A 15,930-nucleotide genomic window follows, 5' to 3' on the forward strand; every position below is an offset into this window, starting at 1 on the left:
TGAGTTGCCAAGGCACCAGGAGCCTGATCCTCCCCTCACTTACAATGACGTACAGTCAGAAGTGGCTACACTGAAGTCAATGAAATTACACCACTTTTACACCAGCGCAAGTGAGAATAAATCTGTTCCAAGGGACTGATTTATTAATATGTTATGCACCTGCCGGACCCATTGGCATCAATGGCAGCGGCAGATGTACTGCACCTCTCAAAAATCAGGGCAATGGCAGCTCAGGTTTGGCACCCAAAACTCAGGGTACCCCAAATGAGTTGACAATTCTGAATATTTTGGCCCTATTATGCTGACAGGCATTACACTACTATGTCCTGGAGCAGTTGCAGACAGCAACAGTCCAGCTGGAGGATAAATACATACATATTATATATGTATCTGTATTTCTGAAGCTCTGAGTTTTGAGTTATGCCCTACTTTTACTATCTAAAATACAATATAAAGCATCCTGTGTCTGTCTCCACTTAGTTCCTTTCCCAAATAGCCCACTGTTGGAGTTCAAATTTCCCAATATTGGTGTAATGATATCAATGAAGGTGGAAAAAAATCATGTTAAAATGCAATGTTTGCAGAACATGGAGGATCACAGAGAACACCAAGCTATGTGCTATTTCTTTTTGCCTAACTGAAGTTAGCAGGTTCAGAAAAACAAGGTCGTGTACTCCACAAGGTGTGGTGTTACCTACCAATGGGGTAGGCTATAAAACAATAAATAGATCCAGTTATGAAAATGTATGCAATGTATAAGTTACTGTGGGTTGGCAGCAGTAAGAACTTTTATAAATGACATTCGGTGTAGTACTTATGCCTCATCTCTCACCCACCAACCAGTTTATTAAGGAAACACAAACATCAGGTTGTCATAGGAACAAAACTGTTTGATATGTTGCATCTCTCACAGATTCCATGATTGCAGGAGCTGTGAGTTCCTGCTGAGCTGCTGGTAAGCCTGACTAGAATGCACATGGAGTGTGACAGTGGGAACAGAACAGGTCAAATTCATCCATGGTGTAACTATCATACAGTTAATTTTTCAGCCTTTAGGAGGCAATGTTAGTCAATGCTTATACTGGTTCCTTCATCACCATCCGCCTTCAAATGAATCCTTGCATCCAGCAGCATCTACTCTACATTAAAAGTAACCTTCTTCACTTCATGGCTTCAGTCTTCCCAAAAGAGTCGGGGAAATCTCTCCCCTAGCGGGAAAAGCCTACTGCTAGATCTCAGAGACGAGGTCAGAAGAGTACCACATTCAAATTCAAATGGATCAGAGGAGGTTAATTCAATTGTTTATAAAGGCACTGGGATAGGCCCTGAAATTACACTCATGGAAGTCAATCAGAGTTTTGCCAGTGGAACAAGAAGAGGAAGAGAAAGCCCATAAACAACAACCTCCTGCAACCATAACAGCCACTTATTTACAACAGAAGGAGTTGTTTCCTTTAACTCAAGTATTAAGCGTTTGTGGTTTTGGTGCTGAAGGGATCAGGTTTGATCCCTGTTGACAACCGATTTATATGAGGCCATATTTCATTACATTTGTAACTCATCATCTCCTCCCTTCCCAGTTATACACTTGCTTTTCACTTCAAGTTACCCATCACTGATGATTAAAAGAAATACCACATTTTGTGGAACAAAAGGTTGCATCTGATGGAGGTAAGAATTTGAGGTGCAAGGAAGAGAGACCGAAGATCATGATTTTGATCCACCACATTACTGCCACTTTGAAGGAAAACAACAAAATTGTGAATCATACCACACCAGCTAATTGATGTCCTATGTAAACTACAGATGTTAATTCTGTCACCAGCTGCCACACTTAATTAGGCCCTAGCGATTCACTAGAGCAAAACCTTATATATAGGGCTTGTTTTTTTTCTGAATCTGTGGCTTGACACGTGCATACATGATTAAATTAATGTGACCCAACTGCATAAGGGACTTTTTTTAAATGAATGCAGCCCCTGGCTGAAAGGATAATTACCATTCCAAAACTGTCAGATTACAAACATCTTCAGAATTCATTCCTTTTAGCCTGGCTAAGAAACATTTATAAGGATGTAAAATGTGCAGTCCTGAAAGTAGGGATAGGATGCCCAAATTTTAAACAAACATAACCAGTATAGCTTATTCCTACAGTGTGCATATTCTTAACCACTGTATAACATCAACTAGAATGTCTTACACAAAGCATTTCTGCTATGGAACAACACTTCTCACTATTCGTTCATGCATCTCTTTTAGGATTAAAGATTATATCTGTGCATTATTTCTAAAACTAATCAGTATATATTTTCCAGAGGAAGAAAAGGCACAAAACCAAACTGTCTCCAATTGGAGAAAATCTGACTTTAGATTAGCACAGTTCCCCCATTCCTCTGAAATTTGCAATAAATAAGGCCCTACTTGAATTGTGGGATGATTGTCAAAAAAAATTGCAGTTGAGCAGCAGACAAGTCATGGAAAATTGAAGAAAGTGATAATGGACCCTATTATTTGTGGTAATAAAGTCCATTATAACTTTTCTGCGATTTTCTGCTGTCGGCTGCCTGTGACTGAGAGCGGGAACTCCTGCTGTCGGCTGCCCAGTGCTGAGAGCATAGGCTTCCGCTGTTGACTGCCTGGGGCTGAAAGCAGAGGGCTGGGGCTGACAGCGGCTGCCGGGGCTGACAGCAGGGGCTCTTGCTCTCAGCCTTGGAGCGGTCAGGGCACCCACTGTCAGGCCGGTGCACAGTGGGTCTCCCGCTGTCAAAACTACAGTGGAAGCTTAATATTGCGCAATCTGTCATTTCTGCAATACCGCAAGTTAAGTAGGGCCTCAGCAATAAAGAATTACTTTTCCCACTTCCAGTTACTGTGCTATACTTTAGAATCACACAACTGTTTGCTCTGTGCTTGCTAATACCTAACTCTTGTATTTAAATTTATTTCTGTAGATTTTTTTTTTTAATGCAAAAGCAACACTGGAAAGAAGACCTAAAATTGATCACCCATGCCCCCGTCTGCCATTCATACTGCATGCATTTGTCTCACGTGCCTAAATCAATAAGGTGGAAGGTAAAATAAAGCAAACAGCACCACAGGCCAAATGCAAAACAAAACCTTTTTCACTGAGACAGTAGCTGTGTGTCCATAATTAAGGTAGGGAATCTGAATCCTTCCTATGCCATCAAATGTTGCTTATGGCACATACAAGGCTTCGCCTTCCAGGGCCACTCTTTGCATGTCCTCTATGTTGTCAAAAAGCAAAGGAATATCTGAATGATACAGAATGAAGAAACCAATTTAAATATTCACTTAGAAGTCAGAACAGTATTCCACTTCATGCCAGCTTTGAGTAGCAAATAAAACATACCGTTTATATACAGACATTCAGTGGTCTAAGGAAATTGCAATATTAGATAGTTACCAGACTTGCCAAAGGAAAGGCTTTGTCTTTGTAAGTATTTTTCATTCCTGTCTCTGTATAACTGTTATAGCATAATGTAGTACAGTCCTGTTGTAGTACAAAGAAGTAGCCCAATCTAGTGAATGGAGCACGATGCTAGGAATCAGGAACCCCTTCAGTTCTAGCTGCAGCTTTACTCCTGATTCATCGTAAGGTCTCGGATGCACCATTTGACTGCCCTGGGTCAGTTTCAGGGTTAATAGCTGAACTGCCAGAATTAACAAAACAATGGCAGCAGGGCATCTTTCAGTTACTTGTTCTTACTGATGTGAGATTCATATTAAAAAGTAACTATAGCCTGTGTACCCAATCCTGCTCCCAGTAAAGGCATTTGTGTAACTCTCTTTCATACTTCAGTGGCAGCATGAACTGACAAGTTATAAGCATGCTAATTTCTTCATTATTTATATGGATTTTCAACAGCTATTATTATTACATGCTCTGCAGTAACGGGAAGGAGCCCCAATCAGGGCCTCATTGGGTTAGGCACTATACAGAAACAAAGAGACTGTCCTTATCCTGAAGAGCTTACAATCAAAGTATACACTGCGAGACAACAGGTGGATACAGACAGACAACAGGGGGAGCACAAGTAAACCAATTAATGAAGTGGTAACAAGTGTTCAGCATTATACTGGGAAGAGGAGAAAAATGGAAAGAGCATATGATTTTCAATGGCTCAGACATATAAGGCTCAGCCTTAATTTAGGCAACAATACCACTGAAGTCAAGGGGGTTGGAGGTGGGGAAAGGATACATATTTGTAAGTTTTTAAAAGAAAGATTGACAATTCTTCATAGATGTAAGAACTTAAGTAGAATTTTATTCACTGTATTTACTGAATATGATAAAATGGTTATAACATCTATTTAACACTGATGTTGGGCCTCTCTGCTATTTCATACATAGATAGATTTGTATTCTGTACCTTACCTGTACACCAGTTTTTAAACTTTTACCATTAAACTTCTTTTCATTACTGAGAGCACACACATTATCAGCTTCTTTTATACTTGCTCTGCCTATTGAACTGAAGTATATAGAGTACAGTGCTTTATGGAAGTTAATGAATAGTGATTTATTTGTTTTTATTTATTCCAATTTTATGAGGTTTGTCTTTGCTTTCATCAGAAAGAGCTGATCAGTTCCATCTGCAGATTCCTTGGCATTATTCCAAGTATCCTTCTTCTGTAGAATCACCTTTTAAAATATCATCTGTTGTTTATTAATAAAGGTTTCCAATAAGTCCGTTTACTTCAGTTTTCCCATAAGGAACTTTTCAAAGTACATTTAAAAATGTCAGCCTTGACTCTTATGGGACTGTCTCATTTTACTCCTGGGATAAATGAAAACTCCTCCGGTGGTCAAGGTATTTTTTTTAAAACAACCACATGATGTTGCACTTGCATCACAACTTTAATTAAAGAATCCCAAAGCATTTCACCAGTGTGGATACGTATAATTATCCCCTTTTGACTGCTGTTAAAAGGGAGACACAGAAAGGTTAATTGGGTCACACACAGCAAGACAGTAGAACAGTCAGGAACAGAACCTGATCTCCTGACTCCCAGACCATTGGTCTAACCATTAGGAAACAATGTCTTTCTAGAAAAGCAACTGAAATGTGTGTTCAGAAGAGTGAGAAATTATTCTATTTCCTCCATCTATGAATATCAGCTATACACAGGGTACAACACATAGCAATTTGCACTCATGCTTCCCATTCACATGCTTCCCTATTACACACAATTAGTTATATAATTGAAGACAACAATCTCCTTGTGGGATAGGAATAAAGTTGCTAAGATCAATATTCAGCCGCACAGACTGTACATTTAATCCTATTTGCAATGGAAATCACCCTTGAACTCCCATGGCTGGCACTGTGAGCCAAGTCTAGTGCTAACCACCAATGTATCATCTTTCTACAAAGGTCTTCCAGAGAACAGCCATCAACAGCCACAGACCATGTTACATCTCCCTAATGAACAAAAGAACACACACAATTAACTAAAGTAGAAGGGGAAGCCACTTCTCAGGCTAATACTGACCTCCACTATTCAAAACAAGTTCCCACTGAAAGAGCAACCCTGATAGCTTAAGCCAGTCAAGTCTCTTGTATTCTTTGTACCACAAGCGCAAGAGATGGGATGAGTTCACAGCCTGAGATGGTGTGATTAAAGTATAGGAAATATAGTAGATAAAAATATATATATATTTCACCTCTATACCCATGTTTTGAGCCCCACAGAATTCATTCGATATAAGATCTTAAGTGCAATGCAAGCAGAAGTCTCAGTTTATCTCCATTAGCCATTTAGCTCATTGGTGGTAATACCCAGTGTGGTCTTGGACTAAGCCAATATGACTCTACCTTGACGAGACTACTAGAGAGATCGCACTTCCAGGCATGATTACCCCTATGCTTCACTAACTTCTAAAAATAGACGGCTTTCCTGAGTTTGCCATGTAATATTAATCCTTACCATCCCATGACCAAATACTTAGAATTCTCAAGAATCCAGTGATATTTCATGGCGGGTCTAGCAATGTAATGTGTCTTACTGAATGTGCTTATAAGCCTTACGGCAAAGCACCCTTAAGGAATATAGTACGGGAGTTCACAATACACTGCCTCTTTCTCTAAAGAAACACCTGATTTTCTGTCACTCCTCTTGCTTTTTCAGAACAGTGTACAAAGAAAAATGGGCAACATGAGTCTAAGGCTTTGTCTACACTAGCCCTTTTGTCAGCAAAACTTGGTTGGGCTATGAAAAAAACCATACGACCGACTCACGTAAGTTTCACCAACAAAAGCACTAGTGTGGACAGCGCTATGTTGGTTGGAGACTCTCTCCTGCCGACATAGTGACTGCCACTCAATGGGGGGTGGTTTAATTATGCCAGCAGGAGAGCTCTCTCCCGTCAGCATAGAGTGGCTACACTGAAGACCTTATAGTGGTGCAGCTGCAGCAATCCAACTGTGCCGCTGTAAGGTCTCTAGTGTAGACATAGCCTAACTCATCTCCCATTACACATTCAGATATTAAAAGGATACATACACCCATGCACAATTAAGTCTTTAACTGCTCTAGAAATGACCCAAACTTGCTGAATCTTCTGTTTATTCTTCTGGGCCTACAACATATCTTCCCCAGTTGCCAGGCAACTGTGACTGTATTGTTAGGTTTATGGTAACAGCCATCATACTTGCTTTAAAAAAAAAAAAGTATGAAGATAACCACAATGTGAAATAAGATGACTTTCTTTCTGATCAAAATAACATCATTTTGAATTTTAAAATGTCTAAAATGCCTCAGTCAAACCACACAATTCATATAATTGCTTTGGGGGGGCTCTGTTAAAAGTCAGTGTTAATAGAAATACCTCTAAAACATGTGTTATTAGATTCAGTTATCTGAATTATTCCAAGTTCTTTATAGAGCAGCTGCAGGAGGAAGAAATGTGCACACAATCCTTCCATTTCATGTAAAGAATTGCTAGGTAAAAAACACAGTACAAGCACACCGTGCTTGAAGTTTACCGTGCTTCTTTAAATAAGGCTCCTGGGTATTTTACAATATATTCCATAAATTTTAAGATGTCCTGGACGGGGAGAAAACAGATACATATATTGCAAGATACATATATTGCAGGGAGACAACCATACATTGGTAAGAGAGGAATTAGATGGCAAGAGAACTTCTCCACTTCTATAATTCTAAGAAAAACTTCTGATTTTATCACTGTACATACCTTGGCCAATGCATAACTCCAACTTGCTTTTTAGATACGTGCATATGGCCACTCTCATCATAAAACTAGCTTCTGCTCCTGTCTGTGCATGCAAGAATAGTAATGTCTTTACAAGTTACAGATTGTATGTAGCATGTGTGACACCAGGGTCAACATCAAAGGGTGGATGGCCCAAGAGCCTACAATCAGACTCCGAGGAAAAGAAACAGGAATGCTGATCCTTCCTCCTATTTCAACTTTGAGAAGTTAAAAGCTAAAGTAGAGATTCTCTTGTTGTTTCCAGTTAGAGGACTTTTTTTTTCCCCCCACTAAGAACTACAGCATGGAAATAGGGATTTTATAGTGTACAATTTTATTTATATTTATTTTGTTACCTCAGACAATCGGAGGCACATACAGTGGATGACTAGCCACAGTTTCTACACTGTTAGATCTGAGATACTGCAGCTGTTTCTCATTCAAGAATGCAGGGTAAACTGCTGCATCTCAGGTACTACTCTGTAGTAACCACTGGCAAATGATGAAATTTTAAATGGCAACCACAATAATTCCCTCAATACGTTTTAGTGGAAGTTCCAGTGTCACATGATTTCACCATTATAAGCTCCTTCCATCTCCCTTTATCAGCAATTTATTAAAGCTTTTTTTTTTTTTATTACCTTTTTATGTACCTTTGTCCAATGACAACAACTTAGGTAAATCCAGTGCTCACCATAAATAAAATATTCCAAAGCAGTTACCAATCTGTAATGTAGGAATAACTGTGATATTTCCCAGATGCTCAGATACTGTGTCTGTAGTTAACTGCTGTGTTTTAAATGCTAACCTCTACATATGAACTGTAATTTTTTAAAAACTAATTTAATGATCTGTGAGGAATATTCCCTCTTTGATGAGTGCTCAGTTCCCATTAATGCTGAAGGAAGGACAGCTCAGCCCAGTATGTAGGGATGTGACCATGAGGAAGAACAATCAGTTACAATAGAATAGGGCAGGTGGGAAGGATATTGTTTTGCAGTCCCACCCTAAAGGGCTGAGGCCAGCCCTGCACACTCATCAAGAGGAGAATTTACTAATTTTGAAGTATTATTAAAAACTTGATCAGGGTCTCCTTACTCAGGCAAAACTTCTACTGGACTCAATCAGGTTCTAAGTAACTATCTGGTTCTAAATATCAAGAGACAGGCCTGAACCAAACCAGGCAGCTGAACAACTTTTGAATTTTTGAGATATTCAAAATTCAAACTGTCATCTGGATCACAGTTCTGAGGCATGATCCAATATCTGTCACTAGTAGGAGATAAATGGGGCCCACAGGTAAATCTGAGAGTCAGGGACAGCAGCCCACATATTAATATTCAGCTGTTTAAAGTTTGGGGAAAGGTTAAATATATTTAACTTGCAAATGAGAACATGATTCTTGCCTCCGTGAATCTCCCCTAATCTTTAGTTCCCAGGCATGCCAAGCCACTGAGATCCATAGGCTTTACAATCTGAAGAATATTCATTTTGCATGATTTGAAAGAGAGTGAGAGAGAGACAGCAAACACACATACATTATGCTTAAGGTCAGTGTTCAGTATACGTGACATTGAGAGTAGTTACCCATAGAATATAGCTAAGAAAGAAAGAGCTTGAAAAGTTATTAAGTGATACATTTCCATGATGATTTCCCCTGTGCATTGATATTAGCCTGCCACATCTTGCCACAAATAAAACGTAAACTAAGCAATAATTATGAGGAATGGGTCAGAATAGAAAGATGCTGACTCAATGTTTTAGGTGTAGTTCACTAGATATGAGAAACCAGAATGAATAAAGAGGCAGAAAGAATTAACTATAAAATGTAGAAAATGATAGAGCCTGCAATCCCTGAATATTTTAATTGTTACTCTTATTTTCAACACTTGACTCTTTTTTGCACCATAAAAAAAAACATAAAGCTTACTTTGTTTTAAACACACTTAAAAAAACACAAGCCCAACCTGCTTTATTTTTTGTTTGTTTGTTTCGTTTTGTTTTTAAGAACATAGCAAGACTTTTATTTACCTTCTGTGCCTTAGTAATGCAAACTTCTCATTCAATTCTAGTGATCTGTCCTTCATACACATTGTCATTCTTAGCACCATGGCAAAACTCCCTTCACAAAATGTTTATGCCACTGAGCACCCTCTAATTTGTGTGAACCACAGTTGCTAACCCTCCTCTCCCAAACTTTTAGTTTAAATCAAAACTTCATTTGAATGAACCTTGAATTTTCATACGTCTCCTTCAAGGAATGTCTCCTAAGCATCTAACATTTTCACACGGCATTATCTTTTAAAGTAAATGGTTACCAGAAAACAGAAAGTTAGAGGAGACATGCAGTATAACAATATTGTTTCACATACCTTAAAGCCAAGACAGCAAGGGTCATCATTTTCAGACACCTTTTGATGAAGGCATATTTCTAGTCTTCGAGTCCAGAGTTCTAGATTAATGCTCTGCAAAAGGAATAAATCATTACATTACATTTCACAGCAAATTTCATAAGAAAATCCAAGAAATTGGAGATGGTTCAGGTCATAGCCCTGGGAATGATGAAAGGCTCAGAAAACCTGCCTTATAATGAGAGATTCAGCATGCTCCATGTACAGTATTTAGCTTAACAAAGAGAAGGTTAAGGGATGACTTGCCTGTATCCATAAGGGGAACAAATATTTGATAATGGGGGGCTCTTATATCTAGCAGACAAAGTTGAAGCAAGACAGGTTCAGATTGAAATTAATGCATACATTTTTAACAGTGAGGATGGTTAACCACTGAACACTTTACCAACAGTTGTGGTGGATTCTCCAACACTGGCAATTTCTAAATCAAGACTGGATTTAAAACAATTTTTTAAACATATGCTCTAGGAACTACCTTGCAGAAGTTCTATGGCCTGTGTTACACAGGAGGTCAGATTAAGTGATCAGCAAAGTCCATTCTGGCCTTAGGATTCATCAATCTATTTACTATTATAACATTTAGAAATGTAAATAAAAGATGCTGTTTCCCTGACATCCAAAACCCAACACAAGATATATTTATGAATGCTTTGTTACCCCTTTTGAAACAGTTTGCATTTAAACAAACAAAGAGGTTTCATTCTACCTGAAGAATTTACAGTTAAATTTTATTCCAAAAAACCCTCTATCCAGCATTGTCTAGTAGATAGATAGAGGTAGGTTCCACTCCTAGCTCTGTTACTAAACTGCTAAAAAATGCTGGGCAATCTCTCCATGCCTGGTTTTCCCATCAGTGAAATAAGGACAGTAATACTTATCTTCCTTTGTTAAGTACTCGGAAATCTATGGATGCAGAGTGCTGTATCATCATTATTATTTAGCTTATGCGCTGCATATAGTCTTGCTGCTTTGAAAGAGTCAAACCCAGATTAATGGTTTGATCTGCACAGCACAGATGTACAGAGTTACATTTCTAAGTATTATGAGTCGGACAGAAAGCACAGGGAACTCAACTTAGCATTAATGACTGTGTGGCTGTGTGACTACAAAGTTACTCTGGGCTAGTAGGAAAAGTAAGGCCAAAAAGGGGAATTCTGAGGATGAGGTGGATTGCATTTATGTCCATCCCAATTCACTGCCATGCAATGCATCTTCTTACACACACTGCAAACTTCCAGACTGGAAAGAAGATAGACTGGGCACTTGAGACTTCCTATCGCTCCAGACAGAAGATGATGCCTGGCACTTCATCTCACTTGGTCAATAACATCCCTTTTCATTGGTGCTGGACCATAAGTTTGCATTCCCTGCTGCATATCACATATGGACTTGTAGGATCAAGACCCACCTCCCAACCAAAAAACCCAACCACCATTTTGTTCACTAAAATCTAATGTAGAGCCCACTCTCCCCTACAAGCAGGATAAGACTTGCTTAATACATGAGAGAGGAAACCAAAGCTGTATGGACATCTAGTTGTTCTCACTTCAGATCAAACTGTCTATATTTATTTCACAGACCATTTATCAGGGTATAAGACATTGCAATCCCTTTTGGTGGGTTAGTTTTTAATTATGATGTGTTGTTTTGCTAAAAAGAGCATTTCTTATATAATCTAGCATATCAACAATACAAATCTCACTCCAAATCCACAGCCAGCTCTGAGCACTAAACATTCCCTTTAATATTTCACATATTCAAATGTGAAATACATTAAAAATGAAATCTGTCATCTGTATCTTCCCGCACATTACAGTTCCCTCAGTCTTCCAGTTCTCTGGAATGTGGGATTCCATACTTCTCTGCTGGCCAAACTTGTCACAATCAGTGCATTAAAATAAAAAAGCAACCCTCTTCCTCGTATAAAATACAAGAGCATTTATTTGTTTCTCACAAACATCACACACAAAAGCAAGATGTCTCATTCAGTAATGAAAAGGCAGATTGGTGTAAACTTAAACAGAGCTGCTACTTGTCCTGTAGGATCTTGGTACTGATGTACTAACTGCAAACTAATATGAAGATACTACAGATAAAGTAATCCCTCTGCTGCTACACAATCACTGGCAGTGTAATATGCATTAAATTAGAAAAAAGAATGAATAGTAACTAAGAGGTGCCCTATTGTAATCCACTAAAAACACAGTAACATGTTGGTAATGAAGAGGCGGTATTAGCAAGAAGGGCAGTATCACCTCTGTGACCCTTCCGTGACTAGGGTAGCCACCTGAAAATGCCAAGGTCAGGGCAGGCTGCAAAAAGAGAGCAGATTCTCCCAGCACTGGTGGGTAGCACTGAAGCCAGGCTTCCCAACTAGCCACAAACTGTGCTTTTGATTCCCTACACTGGTTATCAAGAAGCCAGTATACAAATACACACAGCCCCCTTTACTGCATTCCAGTCTCCGGCTCCCAATCAGCCACTAGGTCCAGTAAAGAGACCAGTTATTTAAACTCTATGCTCCTTACAAAAAAGGTTCTTCTGACCCCAAAGGGTCAACCACAGTACCAGATCAATATAAGTTTGGATCTTACCCAAAATACCACACTGCCAGACAATCCTTTAGTAACTAAAACTAAAGGTTTATTATAAAAAGAAAGAAACAAACCATAAGAGAAATGTTAAAGGATTAAAGCAATCAGATACATACAAATGATTTGAAAGTCCATATGCAATCTGGGGCCTGTACAATTTGTACAATCGAATTGATATAACACAACAACAATGTTTAGCAGTCACACTAGAAGCAAATATTCTGCCCATCAGAAAAAGAGAACAGAAAAGGATGAAGCTTTCCAGATATGCTAGGACTGAATTCAAAAAAGTCAAAATGAAACCTGATATTAAATAAATTAAGGTTCATAGGAGCACCTACTGCCAAGTGTAGGAGCCTCTTGGACACAAAGACAACATTGTTTATCTAAGATACTTTGATTACCACAGTGTCAGAGCATCTCAGTGTTCTAATGTATTCACCACCGCAACACCCCTGTGAGGTAGGGCATTTTACAGCTAGGGAACTGAGGCACAGAGAGATTAAGTCACTTAACCGAACCACACAGGACATGTGTAGCAGAGCAGAGAATTTAATGCAAGGTTTCAGAATTTCAGGCCAGCCCCCCTAGCCATCCTTTCTCATTAGCTTGTGTATCATTTGCTTTTGCACTGCAAAAACCAAAGATGAAGTAGTCAAGTGCAGTAGCAGAAAGCCAAGCATCCCATCAGTCACAGTGCATCTTCACTGCAAGGGAATCAGCCAGGCAAGCCAAACAATAAAACAAAACACAGCTGCCTTCAAAGAAGAGAAAGCAAACAGCACAGCTCCGCAGGTAAACCATATTTTGCCCTTCAAAGAATAGGAACCCTTATGACAGAAAGACAATTAAGATGACAAAGAATATCAAAGCAGCAGAAGTTTAAAATGATGAAGCAACTGATATTTCATTTGGGGAAAAAAATTCCTTGACAGCCACAAACACTCTATTGCACTTCTTTTTCCTTAAAAAATAAGATACTTTGAAATGATAATGTCTATAGTGGTGCATATTACCATTACTTACTGGCCTGATACAAAAACAGCCCTTTTCCTGGGCCTTCAGTAGGTATGTTTGCTCAGATAAAAGCTTCACTTTACCAAAGCAGTTTATCTGTCTTACAGTTTTATTGCTTAAAAGATGAATTATAAGATTAAATCCACCTTACTGCTAAACCCTAGAGAGAGCCACATTATGAATATCTCATAAGAGGTTACAGGATTAGACATTAGCAGTGGATATTAGAAATCTGAGATAGGCATTCCAAAAAGGCATTAATAATAATAATAGGGCTTACACACACACATCAAAGAAGAACAGCCACTAAGTTATTGTACTAGTCAGTTATGATACACATTTTTGTAAGAAAACCAATACTAATCAACTATTAAATACAAGCATGTTCTAAATAATTCTCCTGAATACATCTACTTTAGAAAACAATTAGGCCAAGCAGCCTATGACAAAGAAGTCAAATTTAACTAAACTCCCATTATCCAAAGGTTTAACCATGAGTGTAACTTTGCTTGTGTGAGTAGTCTTGCTTAGGTCAATAGAAATACTCATATCAGTAAATATATACATATGATTAAGTGCCTGAAGGAGCAAGGATCTAGAATTTACATTAGAACTAAAAGAATTAACAGGATGGAAGTCTACAATCTCTTCGACTGCAAACAGGGTAAGGTTTTATTCCCACTCCAGCTGTGCCATGGACTCATTCTGTACTTGGGCAAGTCATTTGATCTCTCTGTTTCCATTTCTTCATTTGTAAAATGGGGACAGCTCTGCTTAACCTCAAAAGTCCCTTAGGCATATTTAATTAATCTTATGGAAAGTTTAAGGGATCCTTAATGAAAAATGCTAATGTTAATTAATACAAAATTAAATCTCCTCACAGATTGAGGAGATAGTTTGAGGCTGTGTGGTGTAGTGGATAGGCACTGGGTTGAGACAAATTTACCTCTGTGCTTCTGTTTTCTCTCCCTTGTCTTTCTTCTCCATTCACGCTATAGTAGAGCGGGTACAAATTTTAATGCCTAAGGTTTTCCTGATGAAAAATACAGCTTTGTTGAACCAAAATGTTTCATAGGGAAATGTCTGTTCTGACAAAAATCCCTGCAGGAAACAAGAATTTTCAGTTCCAAACCTCCATTTAGAAACTCAGTTTACAAGGAAATGCTGTGATTTTTCCATTCAAAATTTCTTGCCAGGGAAAAATAAATCTGTTTTCCAACTGGCTCTAGACAATAAGATTTTTTCTTACCATGTGTTGGAACAATGTCGAATACCATGAGGTCCCAGTTTTGGTTGGGACCTGTACAAAGCTGCTGTAGTACAAATAATAATATAATTTTGTACTTGGAAAAGTGTCAGACCAGAAGATTTTAAATAATACAAATGTGATTCAACAATATTTGCTCTAGATTTGCTTTTTAATCTGATTTAACAGAACCAAATGGCTGCTTTGCATCTCAAGATAATTTAACTACTAATACAAATCATTAAGCTTATTAGAGTCAAAAAATTGTTTTCTTAGAGATCCTTATCCTTTACCCAGAAGTACTATGATGAGCATAGTATAAATGGCAAGGTGAAGGATGATAAGTTAGGACTTCTGGCAGGCATAATATTTTAAAACATTCTAGGGTCTAGTAGCAGGATCTTGGGAATCCTCCAGAATTAAGCTCTATTTTAAAACACACTATGCATCTGTTGCATTCTGAGCCAAAATGTGTTCTGATGCTGTGAACTGTATGCCTCAAGGACTGCCTAAAGTTGTCTCTGATATTCACTGGTGTTGTAAAGCTTAAGCCTTAAAGACAATAGACCACAAATGCACAAGAAGCATGCAACTCTGCCTGGCCCACCTATCTCCCTGGCAACTCTCTCACAGGCTCTCCCTAGTACCTCTGCATGCTGTTTCAGACAGTCAGATTACTGATTACCAAACAGCTGGAGCGTGTAGTTTCCTGCAGACCCCGACATGCGATCAGGGATGCAAAGCCTCTACTAAAAATATTTCTGTTGCACAAACAAATATTTGCAATGTGCAGATCTGGCTGTGAGAGGTTTGTTTGTAGTAACTTGCTGAACAACATCCGCCCCTTAAAAATGGTTATAGCTCAGCCAACAGCTAACCTCCAATCACTACGAAGTTCAGCTGACATAAGTTACGTTGGCATACAGCCACCGAATTTGTATAGTGCTTAGGCATGTGCACACTTGGCTGCTTGTGTCATCACTGCATGTGCACACCAGGAGTGCTTACATCGATGCAACATCAATGTAAAGTATGGTGCACCCCAGGTAGGTATCCCAGTGTGTCCCTCGCCACCCAGTGCGATGCCTCTTGGGACATATTCACAGTGCTTTGAGGGATAGTAGCAAGTCACCCAGGGATTTCTGGGAGTTAGGGGTCAAATCCTCACTATGCCACGTTCTGTATCCCATAATACTTTTCACATCCCATAATTTTTGGGCAATTTTTAAAACTTCTACAGTCCAGCAGCACGCACTTTTCAGACAGAAGCATGGAGCCTGAAGAGCTGAGCACAATTCTCTTGTGTATTGCCAAGGGATACTTGATTCTCTAGTATTTGCACAGCTTGAAGGAGTACAGCTACAACTGGGATCGTGATGAGGACAATGTGGAGCTGGTTGAGTACACTAACTGCACGATGATGGA

The 15,930-nt window shown here is 38.9% G+C and overlaps 1 protein-coding gene across 2 annotated transcripts in view; it reads right to left on the bottom strand.

Annotated features, from left to right (window-relative positions):
* NAALADL2 (N-acetylated alpha-linked acidic dipeptidase like 2) overlaps positions 1 to 15,930 on the bottom strand; it is a 691,918-nt gene that overhangs the window by 622,030 nt on the left and 53,958 nt on the right. For both annotated transcript variants that reach the window (XM_067536536.1, XM_067536537.1), the window contains exon 2: positions 9,610 to 9,702. The gene's annotated coding sequence lies outside the window, so the exon portion shown is untranslated. The remainder of the gene's footprint in view (positions 1 to 9,609; positions 9,703 to 15,930) is intronic.

Source organism: Emydura macquarii, unplaced genomic scaffold (genome assembly GCF_026122565.2).
Source record: "Emydura macquarii macquarii isolate MOO-44397 ecotype Brisbane River unplaced genomic scaffold, CSIRO-AGI_Emac_v2 contig_3603, whole genome shotgun sequence".
NCBI lineage: Eukaryota > Metazoa > Chordata > Testudines > Chelidae > Emydura > Emydura macquarii.